The following is a 20,279-nucleotide window of genomic DNA, read 5'->3' on the forward strand; positions in this document are numbered from 1 at the left end:
GCAGAGGACACCTCCTGAGATGGGGTCTCATCTCAGGAAGCAAGGGGCACACTGGACAAGAATCCAGAATGCTGTCTGTGGGCTGCTTCCCACCAAGTGCTCCGCTGAGACGAGGGCTGAAGAACCAACAGGAAGCAAGCTTCTTATCCCCTCTGCAGCAGGAGGGCTGGCTGGGGAGCAGAGTCCTGTCCCTGGAGCAAGCTGGCCTGTGCCTCAGGGCAAAGGCCAACCACCATGGCTCACAGTCTCTCAGCTCTCTGATCTCACTCCCCTGCCAGGCTCACAGCTGCTGACATGGTGACTCCTAAAACCCAGAGACTGCTTTCCTCCCCAGCGTAATGCTGCTCACAGAAAAGCAAACTCCAGCCTCAGCAACGTGTTCATCATTAGCTCTGGAATTCCCTGGGCTTGTCTACACTGGCCCACCCAGGTGCCCCTTGCAGATCATTCCTCAAGTACTCTAGGGTTTCAAGCCACTTTCAAGATGCCCTTCAAAAGGCAGGAGTGGGTCCGCTGAGGCACACCAGTCGAGCGACTCTGTGCAGGAAACTCAGAGAGCATCCTCCCTGAACACCAACACTCCCAAGTCCAGGCTTCAAACCCTCACTCACTGGGCATGGGGCACCACGTCAGCATGAACACTGCTCTTTCAAATCTCCTGTCTCCCATTCCTTCAATCAGAAACCAAGGTCCAGTCACCTCCCTATTTTCTCTTCAGGAATTAAGGAAAAGGAGAGAATAAAACACTACGTGTGGAGGGAGGAGCAAGACGTGAGGTGTAGGAGATGTAAATATCATCAGGTCCCAGGAGTTCAGCTAGATAGTTATCACCATTCTGAATACCTGCAAACTCAACAGGAGATAGAAGAGCAGAAGAGCAGTAATTCCACGAACAGAAAATCAACCACTTTCTCGAAGATAGGACATGCACAGAAGTGAATCCAAGGCAACCTACAGGAAGATAGACCATGAGTGGAGGGGCCAGTTCCTGGCAAGAGGTGGAGCAGCAGAGCACAGAATCAGAACATTTAGAAGTCTGCTCCACCGAGGGATGTCGCTCCAGAGGGTAAGTGGGGGGGTGGAACACTTGAGGGGACAGTGTAATCTCAGGACCCACGGGGTCACAAAAAGACCAGGGGTGTCTGAGTGTGGCAGAGCTCCCCAGTGTTGGAGCGGGTAAACTCGTTCCAGAGACGGAGCCGAGGAGTCAGTTCTCAGCTCGGGCTTACCTTAAACCATGATCCGAGGCATAGTCGGACCACTGCTCTTCCAGCAGGGACCCCACAAGTGGAAGACCTGTGGAGATCCCCTCTTTCCTCTTCCAAGAGGGCGTGGCAGGAATCTGCTGGGTTTGGAGACTCCAAACCGGCCATGCACCTGTGATAAAACACTTGGTCACAGGCTGGGTGAGCACAGAGTGCAGCCAGAAATGAGGGAGATGGAAGGGATTGACTACTTTTCTCTGAGGGCGCACGGAGGAGTGCCTCCCCAAGCTCTGGGTTCTGGGCTGGAGATTGGGAGGCCGCCATTTTCATCCCCCTCCTCCTAAGTCCTACAAAAAGCCTTCAGGAAACAAAACCTCCCGAGACCAAAACTGCACAGAGTACTTAGCCTGGCGCCTGCAATTCTACCTCTAGCAAAGACATTTGAGAATCATGGCAATAAGCCCCTCCTCCAGGAGATCAGCAAGAACATCCAGCCAAGTTCAGTAATCAATGAGATCTGTGAACTCCGGAGCTAGGGGAATGCAACACATAGAAGTCATGTTTTTTTTTCCCCATGATTCTTTAGTCTTTCAAAAGAATTTTAATTTTTATTTTTTTCTTATTCTATTGTTTTAATTTTTCCTCTTTCTTATTTTAACCTTTTTAAACTATTTTATCTTATCAATACCTTTTAAAAAATCTTTTAAAATTTTCATTGTTATAGTCATATTCTCTCCCTTCATTATATTTAACCTTATTTTCTGTATACCAATAGGTTTTTTTTTTCCTTTAAAATATTGGGATACAATTTCTTCTAATAGATCAAAATATACCCTAAATCTAGTGAATGGCTTTGTTCTACTTTTCAGCCTGATCACATTCTTTCCTCTTTTTTTTTTTTCATTTTTCAACCAACTTCTTATCTTATCAATTTCCTTTTTAGAATATTTTAAAATTTTCATCTTTACAGTTTTAGTCCATCCCTTCCTCATGTTTACCCTTATTTTTTGTAATATATGTATGTTTTTCTTTCTTTCAAATTTTGGGAGGCAATTTCTTCTAACAGACCAAAATACACCCAAAATCAAGTGTGTGGCTCTGTTCTATTCACCAGTCTAATACATATATATATATGAATACATATATATACATATAATACATATGTATTACATATATATATATATATATATTCTTTTTACCCCCATTCTTCTCCCCCTGGTTTTGGGTCTCTTCTGATTTGGTTAGTGTATATTTTTCTGGGGTTGTTGCTACCCTTTCAGTATTTTGTTCTCTCATTCATCTATTCTTTTATTTATTTATTTTTTTTAATTTAAAAAAAATTTTTATAAACATATAATGTATTTTTATCCCCAGGGGTACAGGACTGTGAATCGCCAGGTTCATTCATCTATTCTTATCTGGATAAAATGACAACTCAGAAACACTCACCACCAAAAAGAAAAAAAAAAAAAAAGAACAAGAGGCAGTATCGATGGCTAGGGACCTAATCAATACTGACATTAGTAATATGTGAGAACTAAAGTTCAGAATGACGATTATCAAGGTGCGAGCTGGGCTCAAAAAAAGCATGGAAGATATTAGAGAATCCCTTTCTGGAGAAATAAAAGAACTAAAATCTAACCAAGTTGAAATAAAAAGAGCTATTAATGAGGTGCAAACAGAAACGGAAGCTCTTACTGCTAGGATAAATAAGGCAGAAGAGAGAATTAGTGGTACAGAAGAGCAAGTGATGGAGAACAAAGAAGCTGAGCAAAAGAGAGACAAACAACTACTGGACCATGAGGGGAGAATTTGAGAGATAAGTGATACAGTAAGACTAAACAATACTAGAATAATTGGGATCTTAGAAGAAGAAGAGAGAGGGGGCAGAAGGTATATTGGGACAAATTATAGCAGCGAATATCCCTCAGAAAACGAAATCTTGCCATTTGCAAAGACAAGAGTGGAACTAGAGGGTATTATGCTGAGCAAAATAAGTCAATCAGAGAAAGTCAGCTATCATATGACCTCCCTGATATGAGGAATTTGAGAGACAGGGAAGGGGGTCTTGGGGGGTAGGGAGTAAAAAATGAAACAAGATGGGATTGGGAGGGAGACAAACCATAAGAGACTCTTAGACTCACAAAACCAGCTGAGGATTACTGGGGGGTGGAGGGTATGATAGTGTGGCTGGCTTATGGACATTGGGGAGGGTATGTGCTATGATGAGTGCTGTGAACTGTGTAAGCCTGATGATTCACAGACCTGTACCCCGGGGCAAATAATACATTATATGTGCATTTTTTTAAAAAGCAATAAAAAAGTCTTTGGAAATAAACAAACGTCTCTTATAATGTGCACACACAAATCCACAGGGATGTAAACTGAAGCAAAATTAAGATTCTTCCTCATATCTAGAAACCAAAACTTCATTCTTCATTATATATACTTAATTTACCATTAATTCTTCTGTTTATGAAAAGGTAAGATAACGTTATAAGAAAATACAATTTGGGCTTCCTCCCCTCTGATTTTTATATATAGAACTGACTGCAGTATATTTCGGCCAATAATAGTAATTTATATTTATTAATAATTTACTATGTGCTAGGCACAGTTTTAAATATCTTACATCCTAATCAATCCTCACAAATATATGAAATATTTACTGAAGTCTTCATACCCACTTAAAGATAAAGGAAATAAGCCATTGAGAGTTTAGGTAAATTTCCCAAGACATCACAAATAGTAAATGGAAGATTTGAACCAATGAAGTCTGGGTACCGACTCTTTGCCGCTCAACTTCATTCTTTTTTTGTCTAAATTAGACTCTACAGGGATCATGAATGCAAAAAGAAGGCAAATTGGGACTGTTGAATTTAGAAATGGATATATTGGTAAACTGTCAACAGTGTTTAATAGTTGAAGTCATTGGGGCGCCTGGGTGGCTCAGTGGTTTGAGCCTCTGCCTTCAGCTCAGGTCATGATCTCAGGGTCCTGGGATCGAGCCCCACATCGGGCTTTCTGCTCAGCAAGGAGCCTGCTTTTTCCTCTCTCTCTCTGCCTGCCTCTCTGCCTCCTTGTGATTTCTGTCTGTCAAATAAATAAATAAAATCTTAAAAAAAATAATTGAAGTCATTATGTCCAGGATTGTCCTGGGTTATTCCCTCTCTTATTTTATTACAATTAATAGTGCCTCTTTTATTCTCAAATTTTCCTTGTTTGGAAAATTAATTACAAGACCAAAATACACCCAAAATCAAGTGGATGTATGATGGATACATACATATAAATCCATCTTATAAATGGATCCATCTTATAAATAATGCATTTGTGCTATTAGAACAAAGCTAATCTTATAAATAATGCATTTGTGCTATTAGAACATAAGCTAACATTTCAAGGTTATCAATAAACAGGACTTGACATGTTGAAATTAAGATTATCACAGACTCTTTTATTCTTTGGGGAAGAGTCAGTCATTGTACTTCAAATTAAATCAAAGCATGATAAGTTAAATATATAAAATATTTGGGGTAAACATACAGGTAGAGATTACTCAATAATATTGTTGATGGAACTGATATGTGCTCAATATATTTCTTCACATATTTATACAACAGGGAAAGTAATCATTGACTTACTTCCTGTTTTTTTATTTAATGATGCCTTTATGCCTTTCAGTTTATCCACTGTGGTTTTCAATCTTACCTCATATTGATAAGCTATGAAAGATACCTAAAGCTAAAAGAACAGATTGAGCTTCCAGCTTGAGAAAAATACATTGTCTTAATTTAAAATATTTTTTAAAGATTTTACTTATTCATTTGACAAATACAGATCACAGGAAGGTGGAGAGGAAGGCAGAGAGAGGGAAAGGAGAAAGCAAGTTCCCTGCTGAGCAGAGCCCAATGTGGGGCTCGATCCCAGAATCCTGGGATCATGACCTGAGCCAAAGGCAGAGGCTTTAACCCACTGAGCCACCCAGGTGCCCCTAATTTATAATGTTTTAAAATTCACCATCATTATTCTCCAAAACTCCAAACTATAAGACCCTTTATTGAAGATGTGACATGAAAAACTTCAGATGCCTTTTGGTAAGGAGACATTATGACATTATTTAAGTGGATTATAGCTGCCATAAATCTATTGTTATGTCAACTGAACAACCTTATTAACCCCTCCCATCCCCCAAGAAAAAGGTAGAAAAACCTTTGGGGAGCATCTTATGGGACATGAATTAAATAATAAAATAAATCTCTCATTCATAGAACATGGTGATTATAATAAATTATATCTTTTTAAAATTTGACTCATCAATATATTCAAGTCTTTATATATAGACCAAAAATATTCAATGTAAAGTACTTAAACTTGATTATATAAAACCAGTAGGCTACATAAGACAAGTAGCACATGGGGCTCTCTGCTCAGCAGGGAGCCTGCTTCCCATCCCCCACCCACCGCCTGCTTCTCTGCCTACTTGTGATCTCTGCCTGTCTAATAAATAAAATCTTTAAAAGAAAAGCAAGTAGCACACATAGAAGTAACAAAAAATATATTTTTATGAAGCACTAACAAAATTTTGACAAGATTGCTCTAAAAACTAAAGCATGAACGCACGCAATTTGGGTAATTGGTATCATTGCTCACGGATGGCTGGCAACAAGGTTTTCTATGTCTGCATGTATGTAGTTTATAAATCTCATGTTGCTTTTCATTCTTTCAATCTCTATTCTGTCTTGTGGGTGATGGTTTTTGTTATATAAGGTTATAAGCGATGTAAATGAGAGCACCTAACAGAAATACAGAAAGTATTTACCTTGTCATTACTAGGGCACAAGATTAAATTTCCCTCTTAGCAAAACACGAAAGGGAAATCAGAAGAAGTGATTTAGCATTTTCAAGCAGGAAATTAGCTTGCTTAAATGCATTTTGCAATTTATTGTTTCCAAGTGAGAAAGCAAAGCATGAGTGTTCCAACAGGTACAGGGTTCTGTTTTAACTTTCCAAAATTTATGTACATTTCTATTAATATTCCAAGTAAAGAGTGCTAGCAACTCAAATTCAAAGCAATATTGAAGAGAAAATTTAAAGGTCAACATTCAGTAGTATTTTTGTTGAAATAGTACCCATAGAAAATCTGCATTTAGGGCGCCTGGGTGGCTCAGGGAGTTAAAGCCTCTGTATTCGGCTCGAGTCATGATCTCAGGGTCCTGGGATCGAGTCCCGCATCGGGCTCTCTGCTCAGCAGGGAGCCTGCTTCCTCTCTCTCTCTCTCTCTGCCTGCCTCTCTGCCTACTTGTGATCTCTGTCTGTCAAATAAATAAATAAAATCTTTAAAAAGAAAAAAAAAGAAAATCTCCATTTATTAAACTCCTCTAGTTCATACCTATATTACCTCTAAACATTGTATCTCTTCCTAAAGATGATATTTCATTTCACCTTCTATCTAAAAGGGTAACGATTTTCCTCCCAGATAAATGAATGTAATTAAAGTGAATATTTTTTTTTAAAAACTGCATCTGCTTTCTATCTTTTCATTTGATGAAGCCTCCCTTTTAAAATAAAACAAATAGTAACTCTATCCATTTGAAGCAAGCTATCTCCCTATATGAATGCATGCATTATGATTCTCTTTGTAAGTCTGAAAATGTCTCCATGAGTCTTCCTTGTCAACTGGTTATTAAAATAGAGCATGATTTTCTTCTACCTCTTTGTTCTCCTTTACAATGCTTTTATAGTCAGACCAGACCAGAGGTAGAAAGAGTGTGCAGATAAGTGGGAAACAAGGATTGCATAAACAAGAATAAGCATGTTTTGACACTAATCAAGAACCTTAGTCATTGTTCATGACCATTCCAAAGGAGGTAGAGGAATGAGCTAATATGCATCAGCAGGAATACAATGGTGCTTGCTTAAGGGTGTCAGGGCAGAGTGGTACAGAACTTGAGGCTGGGTTAACAAGAATTCATAGACTTTGGGGCACTTTCCCAACAGAGCTTTTAACAGCCAGTGAAGATCCAGAAAATAGGACAAGTTCACTGCTTGAGTGGCTCTTAAAAGCCTGGAGAGAATGATTGTCCACACCAAACCAAGTGGGAATGCCCGAGTTTCCCTGGGATACAGTTCTAGAAGGAGACAAAATGGCTCAGAAAAGTGACTTTGCAGGAGGGAATATATTATGTGAGACCAGACCACTCAGTGGGAGGTTATATTCTATAAGAATGCCCAGAGGGCACATCCATTTACCAAAGTCATTGGTGAAAGGAGTACTGGTACCGGTTTGTGCTGTACAGACTTTCTTCTACAGGCGAGGGCTGATGGTAAGAAAGACGATCAGAGTTTGGCTTTAGAGCAATAGAAAAGATGGAACACCAAAGCAATAGTGAAGACGTGGGAGTTGATAACTTCCAGAAGCCAAGGAACCACACTTACTATAGTGACCCGCATATCAGAATGATAAGAAAGGGTCTCCACCCACAGGAAGTTAAGGAGATGGCTAGTAAAGCATAGTGTCTTGGAAAGCAAAAGAATTGGGCAGAAAATGGATTTGGATGCAGATAGCTTTTTCTTTTCTTTCTTTCTTTTTTTTTTTTAAAGATTTTATTTATTTATTTGACAGAGAGAAATCACAAGTAGGACAAGTAGGCAGAGAGGCAGGCAGAGAGAGAGGAAGGAAAGCAGGCCCCCCGCTGAGCAGAGAGCCCGATGTGGGACTCGATCCCAGGACCCTGAGATCATGACCTGAGCTGAAGGCAGTGGCTTAACCCACTGAACCACCCAGGTGCCCTTTCTTTTCTTTTTTATATCACTTGTCTTGTATTTGTATATCTTCCTTTCCCTCTCCTTCGATGTATATTTATTCTCACAATATAAACATTTCCAAGATTATATTTGACATATATGTGTATGTATTATATACACAGACATATCAGTATTCTCCACCAAACTGAGAGAAGTCTGAGGTGTAAAACAAAATCACCAGTGTCCATTTTTCTCTTTATAAATTCTAGCCTTCATTGTTTGGTGTTTATCTCCATTTCTTGGCACTTAATAACCAACCTTTTCTGCCTTTATTCATTCACTCAGCTGATGTTCACTGAGGATATATTACATGCTAGTTCTACTGGAGACACAAAAGTGAACGAAACAAAATTTGTGCCCATTTGGCACTTCCATTCTCAGAAAGAGAGAGAGACAGCAGAGAAACAATCACGTGAAGTACCAGGTAGCAATTGTTGCTCTGGAAAAATCCAAGGGAATTCAGTGGGTTGAGGGGCGGAAGCTGTCGGGGGGTGGGTGTGTGTGGTTGTATCATATTCTCCTCTCCTCTCTGTTAAACCGTGTTATTTATTTATTTGACAGAGAGAGAGATCACAAGTAGGCAGAGAGCCAGGCAGAGGCAGGCAGAGGCCTGAGCAGAGAGCCCAATGTGGGGCTCGATCCCAGGACCCTGAGATCATGGCCTGAGCCAAAGGCAGAGGCTTAACCCACTGAGCCACCCAGGCGCCCCTAAACCATGGTTTTAAAAGTAACGGTTTTCATTTCAGTCCACGGAGTTTGAAAAAGATTGATAAGGGAAAGTAATATTTGCAATTTTCATTCATGGTGAAACGTAAGAGTCCATCATTTTTGGGTACAGGAAACATTTGAAGAGATCAGACAAAAGAATCTAGTTCTTCTCTTTGGACCAGCACTGAGTCCTCTGCTTGTATATTACCCCCAGCCCTTGCATCAATATCTTGAACCTTTTATATAAATTATAAAGGTGATAAAAACAGAAATGATTTAAACTGCTTTTTGATCCTCATGTCAGAGCACCCACCACAAAATCAAAGTTTTCTCCAAACACATGGGTTTTACTATTTCTATGAGATGATGTGTAGACAAACATGCAGATAAGTCAACCAGACATCCAAGCTCTAGTCTCCTGTTTTGAATTCTGTGGAGCATTTAAACATTGCCAGGAAAAAGGGGCTGTCATTGCCCATTAAGGCTGATGTTACAGGCTATTTTGCTCAGATGGTAGCAAGGTAGTATTCGCTGCCACTTTGATGATAATAGTTAAGAGTCGCACATACTGTTAAATTCTGTCATCACACTAATAGCCTAGTTTGGGCAAAGCCAATGCCTCACTGATCTTCTAGTTCAGAGAAGAGATATATTTTCTCTGAAACAATAGGTAGAATCAGTGACCCTTTTTCCTTCCTCTTTTCAGCACTAGAGAGTATCTGGTCTGTTTTTCTCTTGCTGTTTGAATAACAGGGGTTCTACCCTGACCAGATACCTGAGTCTTCACTGACATTTGCTAAGAAGACATTTGGCAGCAACTGAAAAATTACGTGGGGTTATTTAGAAGACCTCATGTCCCTGGCATTTTTTGGTCATGAATTCTTTGTGTTGCTTTCCCCTAGCTCTGGAGTACTGCAGTTCTCATTGATCAGTGAACATGGTCTTGGCTGGATGTTCTTACTAATCTTCTGGGGGAGGGGCCTGTTGCTATGATTCTCAAATGTCTTTGCTTGAGGTGGAATTGCACTGTCCTTGCCAGGGACCAGGCTAAGTCTTCTTCTAGGATTTGCTCTCGAGAGCTTTTGTTCCCTGAACGCTTTCCATAAGGCTTTGGAGGCTGGGAATGAAGATGGCGGCCTCCCAATCTCTGGCCCATAGGAGCCGAGAGCTCAGGGCCCCACTCCTCCGTGTACCCTCAGAGAAAAGCAGTCAATCCCTCCCATCTCCCTCATCTCTGACCTCACTCCGTGCTCACCTGGCCTGTGACTGAGCATTCTGTCTCTGGTGCACAACCCCATTTTGAGTCTCCAAACCCAGCAGATTCCTGCAATGCACTCCTGCGCCACTCCTCCTGGGGGAGGAAGATGGGGGTCTCCCCAGATCTGCTGCTTGTTGGGTCCCTGCCTGAAAAGCAGTGGCCTGACTGTGCCTTGGATCATGGTTTAAGGTAATTCTGAGTTGAAAACCAACTGCTTGGCTCCATCTCTACAGCCCACTTCCCTGATCCCATAACTGGAAGCTCTGCCACACTCAGACATCTCCAGTCTTTCTGTGACCCTGCAGGTCCTGAGACTACACTGCCCCCGTGAGGGCTCCACCCCCTGCTTAGCCTCCGGAGCGATGTCCCTCAGTGGAACAGACTTCTAAAAGTTCCAATTTTGTACTCTGTTGCTCTACTGCTTGCTGGGAGCCGGCCCCTCCCCCCACAGTCTATTTTCCTCTCACTTCAGATTCACTTCTTTGCATGTCCTACCTTTTAGAAAGTGGTTGATTTTCTGTTCCTAGAATTGCTGCTCTTCTCTTTGATCTCCTGTTGAGTTTGTAGGTGTTCAGAATGGTTTGATAACTATCTAGCTGAACTCCTGGGACCTGATGATATCTCTGGCTCCTATCCCTCCGCCATCTTGCTCCTTCTAGAGCCTGAATCAATAGTATTTATAAGATGCCCAGGTGGTTTTATGGTTAGCCAGGTTCAGGAACTACTAGAATCTTACTTCCTATCTCTTATTATCATCATCTATTGGCTTACTATTCGTAAGGTGGACTGTCATAGCAATTACTAGTATTACAGATTGCCACCCAAATCCAATTTGTACCAAATCTGGCCAGAGTTATCACTTCATGACATTGCCTACCTGTGGCAAACAGAGTGGCTAATTATCTCATTTCAGAAAAGTATTCCAACCCACAAATTACTGGAGAGACACAACCTTAAAAAAAAAATCATATTTGAAAAGTGTCCACTGAGGGACGCCTGGGTGGCGCAGTTGGTTGGATGACTGCCTCCGGCTCAGGGCGTGATCCTGGAGTCCTGGGATCGAGTCCCACATCAGGCTCCCAGCTCCATGGGGAGTCTGCTTCGCTCTCTGACCTTCTCCTCGCTCATTCTCTCTCTCACTGACTCTCTCTCTCAAATAAATAAAAAAATAAAATCTTTAAAAAAAAAAAAAAAGAAAAGTGTCCACTGAGAAAAACACAGCAGGGGCCAGAGGATGTCTCAATAGCCACTGTTCATAGAGGATTAGTGTTGTGCCAAATCTTGTCCTAATAAGCATTTCATAGTACCTCCTGATCCCTGGGAAGGAACTAAGCTTCAGAATGGTTAAGTAACATTGTTGATAAAATAGCTTTCCTAATCAGAGTTTGACCATATGCAAGGCTCTGAGAATTTAGTAGTGTTTTTTTTTTAAATTTTTATTTATTTGACAGACAGAGATCACAAGCAGGCAGAGAGGCAGGCAGAGAGAGAGGGGGAAGCAGGCTCCACGTTGAGCAGAGAGCCGGATGTGGGGCTCGATCCCAGGATGCTGGGATCATGACCTGAGCCAAAGGCAGAGGCTTAACCCATTGAGCCACCCAGATGCCCCTAGTAGTGTTTTAATAGCTACTGTTTTTGACACTCGGGTTTGTGCCAAACACACGCAACAACAAGCACTTAATCTTTATAACAAGCATCTGAGAGATTTTTCTTTTCCATTTTATTTTAAAAAAAAAAATCAGTTAACCTGCCCAGATTACATTTGGGTGCTTGAGTCCATATTTGAGCCTTGTCACATTCAACTCTGAAACCCACACAAGTACATGAATATCTTCAAGCTCAGCCCCATGAAAGCTATGGTTAATGCTGCAAAGCAGCCTTAGTGGGTGGGCGTTCTTCCGTCATCCAACCACTGGTCCATGCATTTCAACATTCAATACAATGCTTCCCAAATGGTCTCCAAAGTACAGACTCTCAGGCACCTGCTCTAGAGCTGAGGGAGCATGGGGGTGGGGCCCAAGGAATCTGGAATTTAACAATAACACCAGATGATTCTTGTCAGGTAAATTTGGAAGGCACTGCTTAGGTACCTTTGGGCAAGCAGGATTTGGTTTTCTAGAGCTCCTGGGCAGTGCACCCAGCAATTCCTACTCTTCGGGGAGCACATAGCCCCCTGTGCTAGCTTCCCACAGTGACCTGTGGGCAAAGGAAGGAAGAAGAATGCTTCTGTCCTAATTGTGTTACTCCATTGCTGAGTTCCCTCAAATGTCGGCACTTCCCTGCCCATCCGAGTATCTTATGGAATTTGCTCAAGAGCTTTTGCGTCTTTTACTGGCCCATCATCATCTTCCCCTCTGTGGACAGAGGTTCAGATAGATGGAGCGAAGAAACCCACAGGGACACCAGAGAGTCTCTGCTGCCCTGAAAGTCACCCCTCCCTTCGCTGCCACACAAACAATGTCACACTTCCTGTACGGGAGACTGCAGAGTGAGGAGGGCATGTAGAGCAATCCAGCCAAACAGGATACAAAACGTATTGTGCACTGTGATTACAACTCTGCTAAAATATATCTGCCGATGGACTGACGCTGGAGATGAGTAAGCAGAAATAAGGACAGCTGTGTGGTATGGCAGCAGGAATGGGGGTGAGTTTTCTTTTGTCCCTCTCTACTCTGAATCTTTCTGCAATGTCACTAAATAGACCTGGTAATGAAAGGTATAGTTTTGAAGATTCTTAGTGTAGAAGATGCTTTTCTGAAACATGTCCATTATGTAGGTCATTTTAGGTATCCTATTGGTTTTGCAGAAAATTTTTGAAAGTTAACCATCACCCTGATGCTTAATATCACAATATTCAGAATATACCCAATCTTAGTCTCAGTATCAAATCAAATAAATTCCTGTTAATATGGAGACTCATGAGTTTGGCTTTGACGTACAGGAAGGCAGAAGGGCATAGAGGCTTAAATGGACTTTGGAGTCAGGTTGACTTGATTTCAGATCTTGGGTTCAGAACCTAGTAGGTCTGTGATCTTGGGAAAGGTATTTACCTTTAAGTATAGCTTCCTCAACTAAATTAAATCTGATCAGGACCAAAATTTATCAAGAGCTTTCCATCCACTGGTCACATTTACTTCAATGTATTATTTATTTTAATCCTCATCTTTATCTAAGGCACAGGTAAGAATTTCATCTTTGTTTTACAGAGGGGAAGTGGAGTCTTAAAGGGGGAAATTAACTTGATCCTGAGATCAGTGTCAGACTGACCCTTAGGACTCTTGTTCTGAACACCACCTTATCCTACTTTACATGGGGTTGCTGTATATAATTCAACAGCGGCTGGGAGGATAAAAGATACAATGTTTAAAACATTTTGCACAGGGTGCCTCAGTGGCTCAGTTGGTTTGGTGGCTGCCTTCGGCTCAGGTCATGATCCTGGAGTCCCGGGATCAGGTCCCGCATCGGGCTCCCTGCTTGGCAGGGAGTCTCCCTCTCCCTCTGACCCTCTCCCCTCTCATGCTCTCTCTTACTCTCCCTCTGTCTCAAATAAATAAATAAATAAATCTTAAAATAAAACATTTTACACAGCATCTGACACATAGTACTTATTATAGGTTATATATAGGTTATAGGTATATATAGGTTTTATATAATCTTGTAGAGTAGAAGATACAGGAATGGACCTGTAGAAGTATTTTAATGGATTACCCATTGACTGATAGTGTGTATTGGTCATATCAAACTGTTTTGGAAGGAAGCTCCTGGATCCCTCACTCCCCAACTCCCCCACCCTGGCCCAACATATACCTCTTCCAAGCTATATAATTGGGCCAAGAAGATAGCCTTCCCTGATTAAAGCATGGGTGAAGGTGAATTTTAAGTATTTTATTTATTTATTTTTATAAATAAAGAGAGAAGAGAGAGCACGAATGAGCTGGGCAAAAGTGCAGAGGGAGAGAGGGAGAATCTTAAATAGGTTCCATGACCACCTCAGAGCCCAATCCCACAACCCTGAGATCATGACATGAGCCGAAATCAAAAGTCAGACACTCAACTGGCTGAGCCACCCAGGCACCCCAAAGATCGATTTTGTTCTTTTTTTTTTTTTTAATAGATTTTATTTATTTATTTGAGAGAAAGAGAGCACAAACTGGGAGGAGGACAGAGGGAGTGGGAGAAGCAGGCTTCCCACTGAGCAGAGAGCCTACCCCAGGGCTTGATCCCAGGGCTCCAGAGATCAGGACCTGAGCAGAAATCAGGAGACAGATGCTTGACTGCCTGAGCCACCCATGCACCCCTGAAGGTGGATTTTAAATTCAAATAGCCTGAGATAATTTTGAAAACGTAAACACTAAGAAGAGAAAGCACATAGTAGCTACGTCATTTCTCATTCTTCTCCTGCATTTTAGGCAGAGATGAAAGAAGGAACAAAATTGAAAACTTATTTCTTTGAAGCTCACTTACTGAAAATTAATTTAGAGTTGGAATGCAAGGTCAGTGTCAGTCTGACACAATCATGTTCCCCTTTCAACGGAAGGTATTGATGGGACAGCTCAAGACCCCTTTTCCTTTTATGGGGGAGGTAGATTCAGAGGGAAAACACTGTCCCTGAATCTTTTGAAATGCCATTTCATTTGATAACCAGCAAGCTCTACTCTTACAGATAGATAGATATGGGTATAAATATATTCTAAGGGATTTTAAAGGAAGAAGGAATGTGGAGACTTTGCATTCTAAATCACCTTCAATGTCACAGTAGGAGAAGCCAAGATACAGGAGCAGTTCCTGTTAGGAGTGCCTGACCTTGGACGAGTCAGAAATATGGCCCGAATCTAATCCTGAGATTTATAGAAGACAAAATTGAGATTTTTCCAGAACGATCCGGAGTCTCTGGGAGATGTGACAGATGTTAAATATAGGAAACAGTATAGGCTAGTCAGCTATTTCTCTTACAGTGGAACCCAGTGCTTTCTAGAGATGAGAATTTGACAGAGGATCCTGAGAGCAAACATGAATATTTTTCCCCCCTCTGGAGAGTATTTTCAGAGTATTTATGCATTCTCAAGGTTAAGAGTACCATATCGAAGGGTCCACTTATTTACCCAGCGTGGACACCTACCAGACAGGTACCTTTAAGAAAATGAAATTCTCTGTGTCTCAGTTTTATCATCTCTAAAATGGAGATAATGTGTATCTACCTCACAGAGATGTGAGAATGTAGGCAAAGCGTTAACAACCAGCCTTAGTTGCTGGTTGTAGTAAGCACTTGATAAATAGTCGTATACAGTTACTTTAAATTTTGTACTTATTTCAAATAGAAGCTTCTCGGAAACAATTTAATGTGCAGCTTCCCTAAAACCTTAGGGAAACTGGGGCAGCTCAGCTTCCTGGGAAATCTAGTTTACCTCTCCACTTCTTCCACTTTCCCTAAATGGGGTTCTCCATGCTACAGTTTCTCTTCAGAAAAAAAAAGTCCTCGATGATCAAAGACATCTTGTTTTGTTTTTTCTCTGAGATAGTACCATGCATTGGTTTCAAGTAACCAGAGTATCTTTTCTATATAATCTTAAGTTTGTACAATGGTCCCATCTGTAATTCTCCAAGTTAAGATCTTCCTCTTAGGTCCTAGGCTAGGGTGATGAGCCTTGGTTTTATTCTCCATGCAGCTGTTTCTGAGACACCTGTGCCCTTTTGTCGTCAAATCTGATGTCAGCATCTTGTTCTCTCATTGGAGGCGACGCATCTGCATGGTCAAGTACAGTCCTTGGGCTTTTCCTATCCACTTTCCATCAAAACCCTACATAAATGAGGTGAGTCTTTTATCGAGGCCACCTTTTTGATCCAAGAATCTCCTCTCTGGGGATTTATAAATATACCAAAGAAAGAAAAGGCTGTATGCCTATGTGCCTGGCTTAATTTTAATAGTGTAAAATTATGATAACCTGCTGCAAAAACCTTGACATCTCAGGCGGACGATACTAACCATGTATTTCTCACATAGGCATTTGTAGATCTGCTGGGTTTCAGTTAATGTAGTCAGGATCAGTCGAACTTGGCTGAGTGCCAAGCCCTTTTCCCATCTCTCACTCATCAGTGACTGGTGGGTTGCCCAAATCTAGTCTTTGTGTGGCCAGAGAAGAAGCCCAAGAGAGCAGGCCTACTGCTGAAATGGTAAAGTCTCTGTGTGCATGACAACAACAGACATTTCATTGGTCAAATGAAGTCACATGGCTACACGCATACCATGGGGGTGGGAAATATCCTCTTGATCTAGTGTTAGGAACTACAAAGAGTATAGCAGGGAGAGTGGTGGAGGATTGGGAACACTAATGCAATCTACAATGATGCTTCCCAAAAATGTTCAAAGGAGAAAATGCACACAGGATATAAAACTGATTGTACAACTGGATCATAACATACTACTTTTGTATATCAAAGAAGAATGCAAATAAATAAGCAAAACTGAAAAAAAAACCTTATGCCTGAATAATGAGATGGTAAGAGCTTTTTATTTTGTCTTTGTCCGTTTCTCAAATTTGCATAATAGAATTATATCACCCTTCTTTTTCAAAGTAAATTTTTTAAAAAGATTTTATTTATTTATTTGACAGAGAGAGATCACAAGTAGGCAGAGAGGCAAGCAGAGAGAGAGAGGAGGAAGCAGGCTCCCTGCTGAGCAGAGAGCCCAATGCGGGACTCGATCCCAGGACCCTGAGATCATGACCCGAGCTGAAGGCAGCAGCTTAACCCACTGAGCCACCCAGCACCCCAAAGTAAATTTTAGATGCTTATCACAGGTAAAATACTTCATCAAACAAATAATTTTATGCAGTATATTGAGAGTATGTAGAGTATGTAGACATTTCTAAGTCAATTACTCTTTTTTTTTTTAAGATTTTTATTTATTAGACAGACCACAAGTAGGCAGAGAGGCAGGCAGAGAGAGAGAGGAGGAGGAGGCAGGCTCCCTGCTGACCAGAGAGCCCGATGTGAGGCTAGATCCCAGGACCCTGGGATCATGACCTGAGCCAAAGGCAGAGGCTTTAACCACTGAGCCACCCAGGCGCCCCTCTAAGTCAATTACTCTTAGCCCCCACCAGTGCCAAATCTCAAACTCAAATCTAATGAACTTCCAGTAATCTGGACCTTTAATTTTGCCCCTTTCTAAAAACAGCTTAAATTCCTTCATTCTCTTATTCTTCATTATTTCAGTGCTGATTATTCTGCACACTGACCTCTTTGAAGGCTCCAAAATTAGCTAACTATTTCAATGAATAGAGGCATTGTCTCTAGCAGATTCTGATTTTCTGAAGGCAGCAAGTCCATTCAACAAATAATTACTGAGCACCTGCCACATTTGAGGCACTGCACTAGTGGCATTTGGGGAAATAAAGATGTGTAAGTGACCATCCTTACTCTCAGGAAGCCCACAGTCTGATGTGAAGAGAAATGTGTGCAGACATCTGTTTGAGAACAGAGTGAACAGACTTGGGTTCAATAGTTCTCAACCTGGTGGCATATTACAAACATCTGGGTGACTTATTTATTTATTTATTTATTTATTTATTTATTTATTATTTGACAGAGAGAGGGAGATCACAAGTAGGCAGAGAGGCAGGCAGAGAGAGGGGAGGAAGCAGGCTCCCTGCTGAGCAGAAAGCCCGATTCGGGACTCGATCCCAGGACCCTGAGATCATGACCTGAGCAGAAGGCAGAAGCTTAACCCACTGAGCCACTCAGGCGCCCCTTTCTGGGTGACTTTAACAAATGCAGATGCTCAAGCCCATGCCTGGAGACGCTTCTTTGGTTGAGTGGTCTGATCACTAGGTTTTTTGTTTGTTTGTTTGTTTGTTTGTTTTGAGTAGGCACCACATCCAGTGTGAAGCCCAACATGGGGCTTGAACTCATGACCCTGAGATCAAGACCTGAGCTGAAATCAAGAGTCGGGTGCTCAACAGACTGCACCGTCTGCACCACCCCCACACACCAGATCACAGGTATTTTTAAAGCCCCTCTGACCCTGATTTTAATGAGTAGTCAGGGTTGAGAACCACTGAGTTAGGCTTTCTACTTTAAGACAGACTAAGCCATTTGAGGAAACTAAGAACTGATAGACTCTCCGATTTGATATATAAAACAATTCCTTCAAAAATTATTTTATCAAATAATATAATATATACATATGGTTTTAAAAAGTTGAATGGTACTGAGGCTTGTGATTAAATGTAGCAGGTCCCTGTTTTTTCTGTTCTCCTACTCCCTCTCCACTTTAAGCTCTTTAAATTATTTTTAGAGAATTCACACATCTCCCATTATCCAAATGTTCCTGAACTGGTATCTTTTGCTTCACTGGAAGCTAATTAATTGTTAAACTCAATCTCTCCCACCCAAAGTACTCCCCAAACCCCAAGGAAATATAAAAAGGAGGAATTGAAGCAGCAAGAAGCAGGGGAGAAGTTTTCTTCAATCCATACGTCAAGACAGCTGCCCATTGGGTTCAGACTGGCCCATCTGGTGGCCTGAGCAATTTAAAAAGGTTGCTATGAATGTTTTTCCAGCCCTGTCTGTTCTCCCACCTCTTGGAAAGCTGATGGGTCTTATCTGAAATTATAGCCAGAGGACTATTTGCACACTCTCTTTTGCATTCATGACTCTCTAGTATCAATAAGGTTGTCTTAAACCTTTCCAGAAATTAAAACAATCTGGAAATTAGAATATTTCCAAAAGCAACGTAAATATCCTTACAGAACAGCGAGACTGCTTCACTCTTTGGGGGAGCTGACTAGAGAAAGGGAACTTTGATTTTTATTTCTATTTCACATACTTTGGAAAGAAGACATGACAGAAATGTATTTAGTGATCTGATGATGCCAACAGCTATATCTCTGGCCGTTTAGAATGAGTTTGGCATTATCATTAAAAGTCTTTTAAGCCACAGAATGGCCACAAAAGGAGAGACCAAATTTAAGGTAGGAGGATGGTGAAAGTTTACTTGAGGAGTTGGGCATTTGAACAAGGACTTGACTAACAAGCAAGGATTTCAGCAGGTAGAGGAGCAGACGAGGGTTTGAAGGCTGAGAAGAGAACACAGCCAGGAGCCAGGAGTGTGTATGGGAGGTAGAGGCAGTAGAGTTGCCCTCCAGGCTCCGTGGAAACTCAGAGTTAGATTAACATTAACACCAAGTCATAGCAAAAGAGCTTGAGGATGTGCAAAGACCTCTTAGAGACAGAATACTTCCCAGGCCAGCAGCAGAGTACAAGCAGTGTTGAGCCAAGGTGAATGTATCTACCTGTGGAGAATGAATAGGAGCAAAATATGTGTGTGTGTTGGGAGGAGGGAGGGGGAAGGCTAGTGGTCAACCTGGAAACTTTAGAAACTAGGAGAGAAGAGAAACTTCATCTGAGGCAGAGGATATGGACTACCTAGCCACCCTCAGCATTCTAAATTTGCTTTATTTTGTAAACTGGACTTGTCTAATCCTTGTGGTGAAATATCCCTATTTTATTTATTTATTTATTTTTAAGATTCTATTTATTTATTTGACAGAGAGAGATCACAAGTAGGCAGAGAGGCAGGCAGAGAGAGGAGGAGGAAGCAGGCTCCCTGCCCAAGCAGAAAGCCCAATGGAGGACTCAATCCCAGGAACCTGGGATCATGACCTGAGCTGAAGGCAGAGGCTTAACCCATTGAGCCACCCAGTTGCCCCCAAAGTATTCCTATTTTAGAGATGATTGCTATAGTCTGACAATGCTTGGAGTCTTCATACATTTGAATGAGATTACCATTGCTGCAAAGCTATGCTTATATAATTTGGCCTCCTATGTTACTATTGAATAGACTGATAAGCTAAAGTATCTGGCCCACATATTACTACAGTCCTCATTGTGAATTGACAGAGTGAGATTTTCATCTGTGCACTGGTCTTTTGTGAGTTTGATTAGCATAAAACCACTCCCAAGAGACTAATCCCTACTTAGCAAAAAGAGGAAATCAAGTTCTGGGCCCATAAAGCTTGAGACCCATAGCCATAGGTGTTGCCCTTGAGAGACCCAGTCAAAGTTAGTAGCCTGGAGGGCATCCTACCTCCACTCCCAACATAGGCCAGTGAGGCTGGGGTGCCTTAGACATATTGGGAGAGGACATAGAACAAAGGCTACATTAGGAGAGTGAGTCAAGGTACAGCATGGAAAGACCTGGAAATTGGTTTGGCTTAAAGACTTCAGGGACTCACTGCAAATACATTGGCAGGGGATGTCACACACTCTGTTCTCTATTTAGGAAAACCTCTGGTCCCTGAAAG

This window comes from Neovison vison, chromosome 5 (genome assembly GCF_020171115.1).
Source record: "Neovison vison isolate M4711 chromosome 5, ASM_NN_V1, whole genome shotgun sequence".
NCBI lineage: Eukaryota > Metazoa > Chordata > Mammalia > Carnivora > Mustelidae > Neogale > Neogale vison.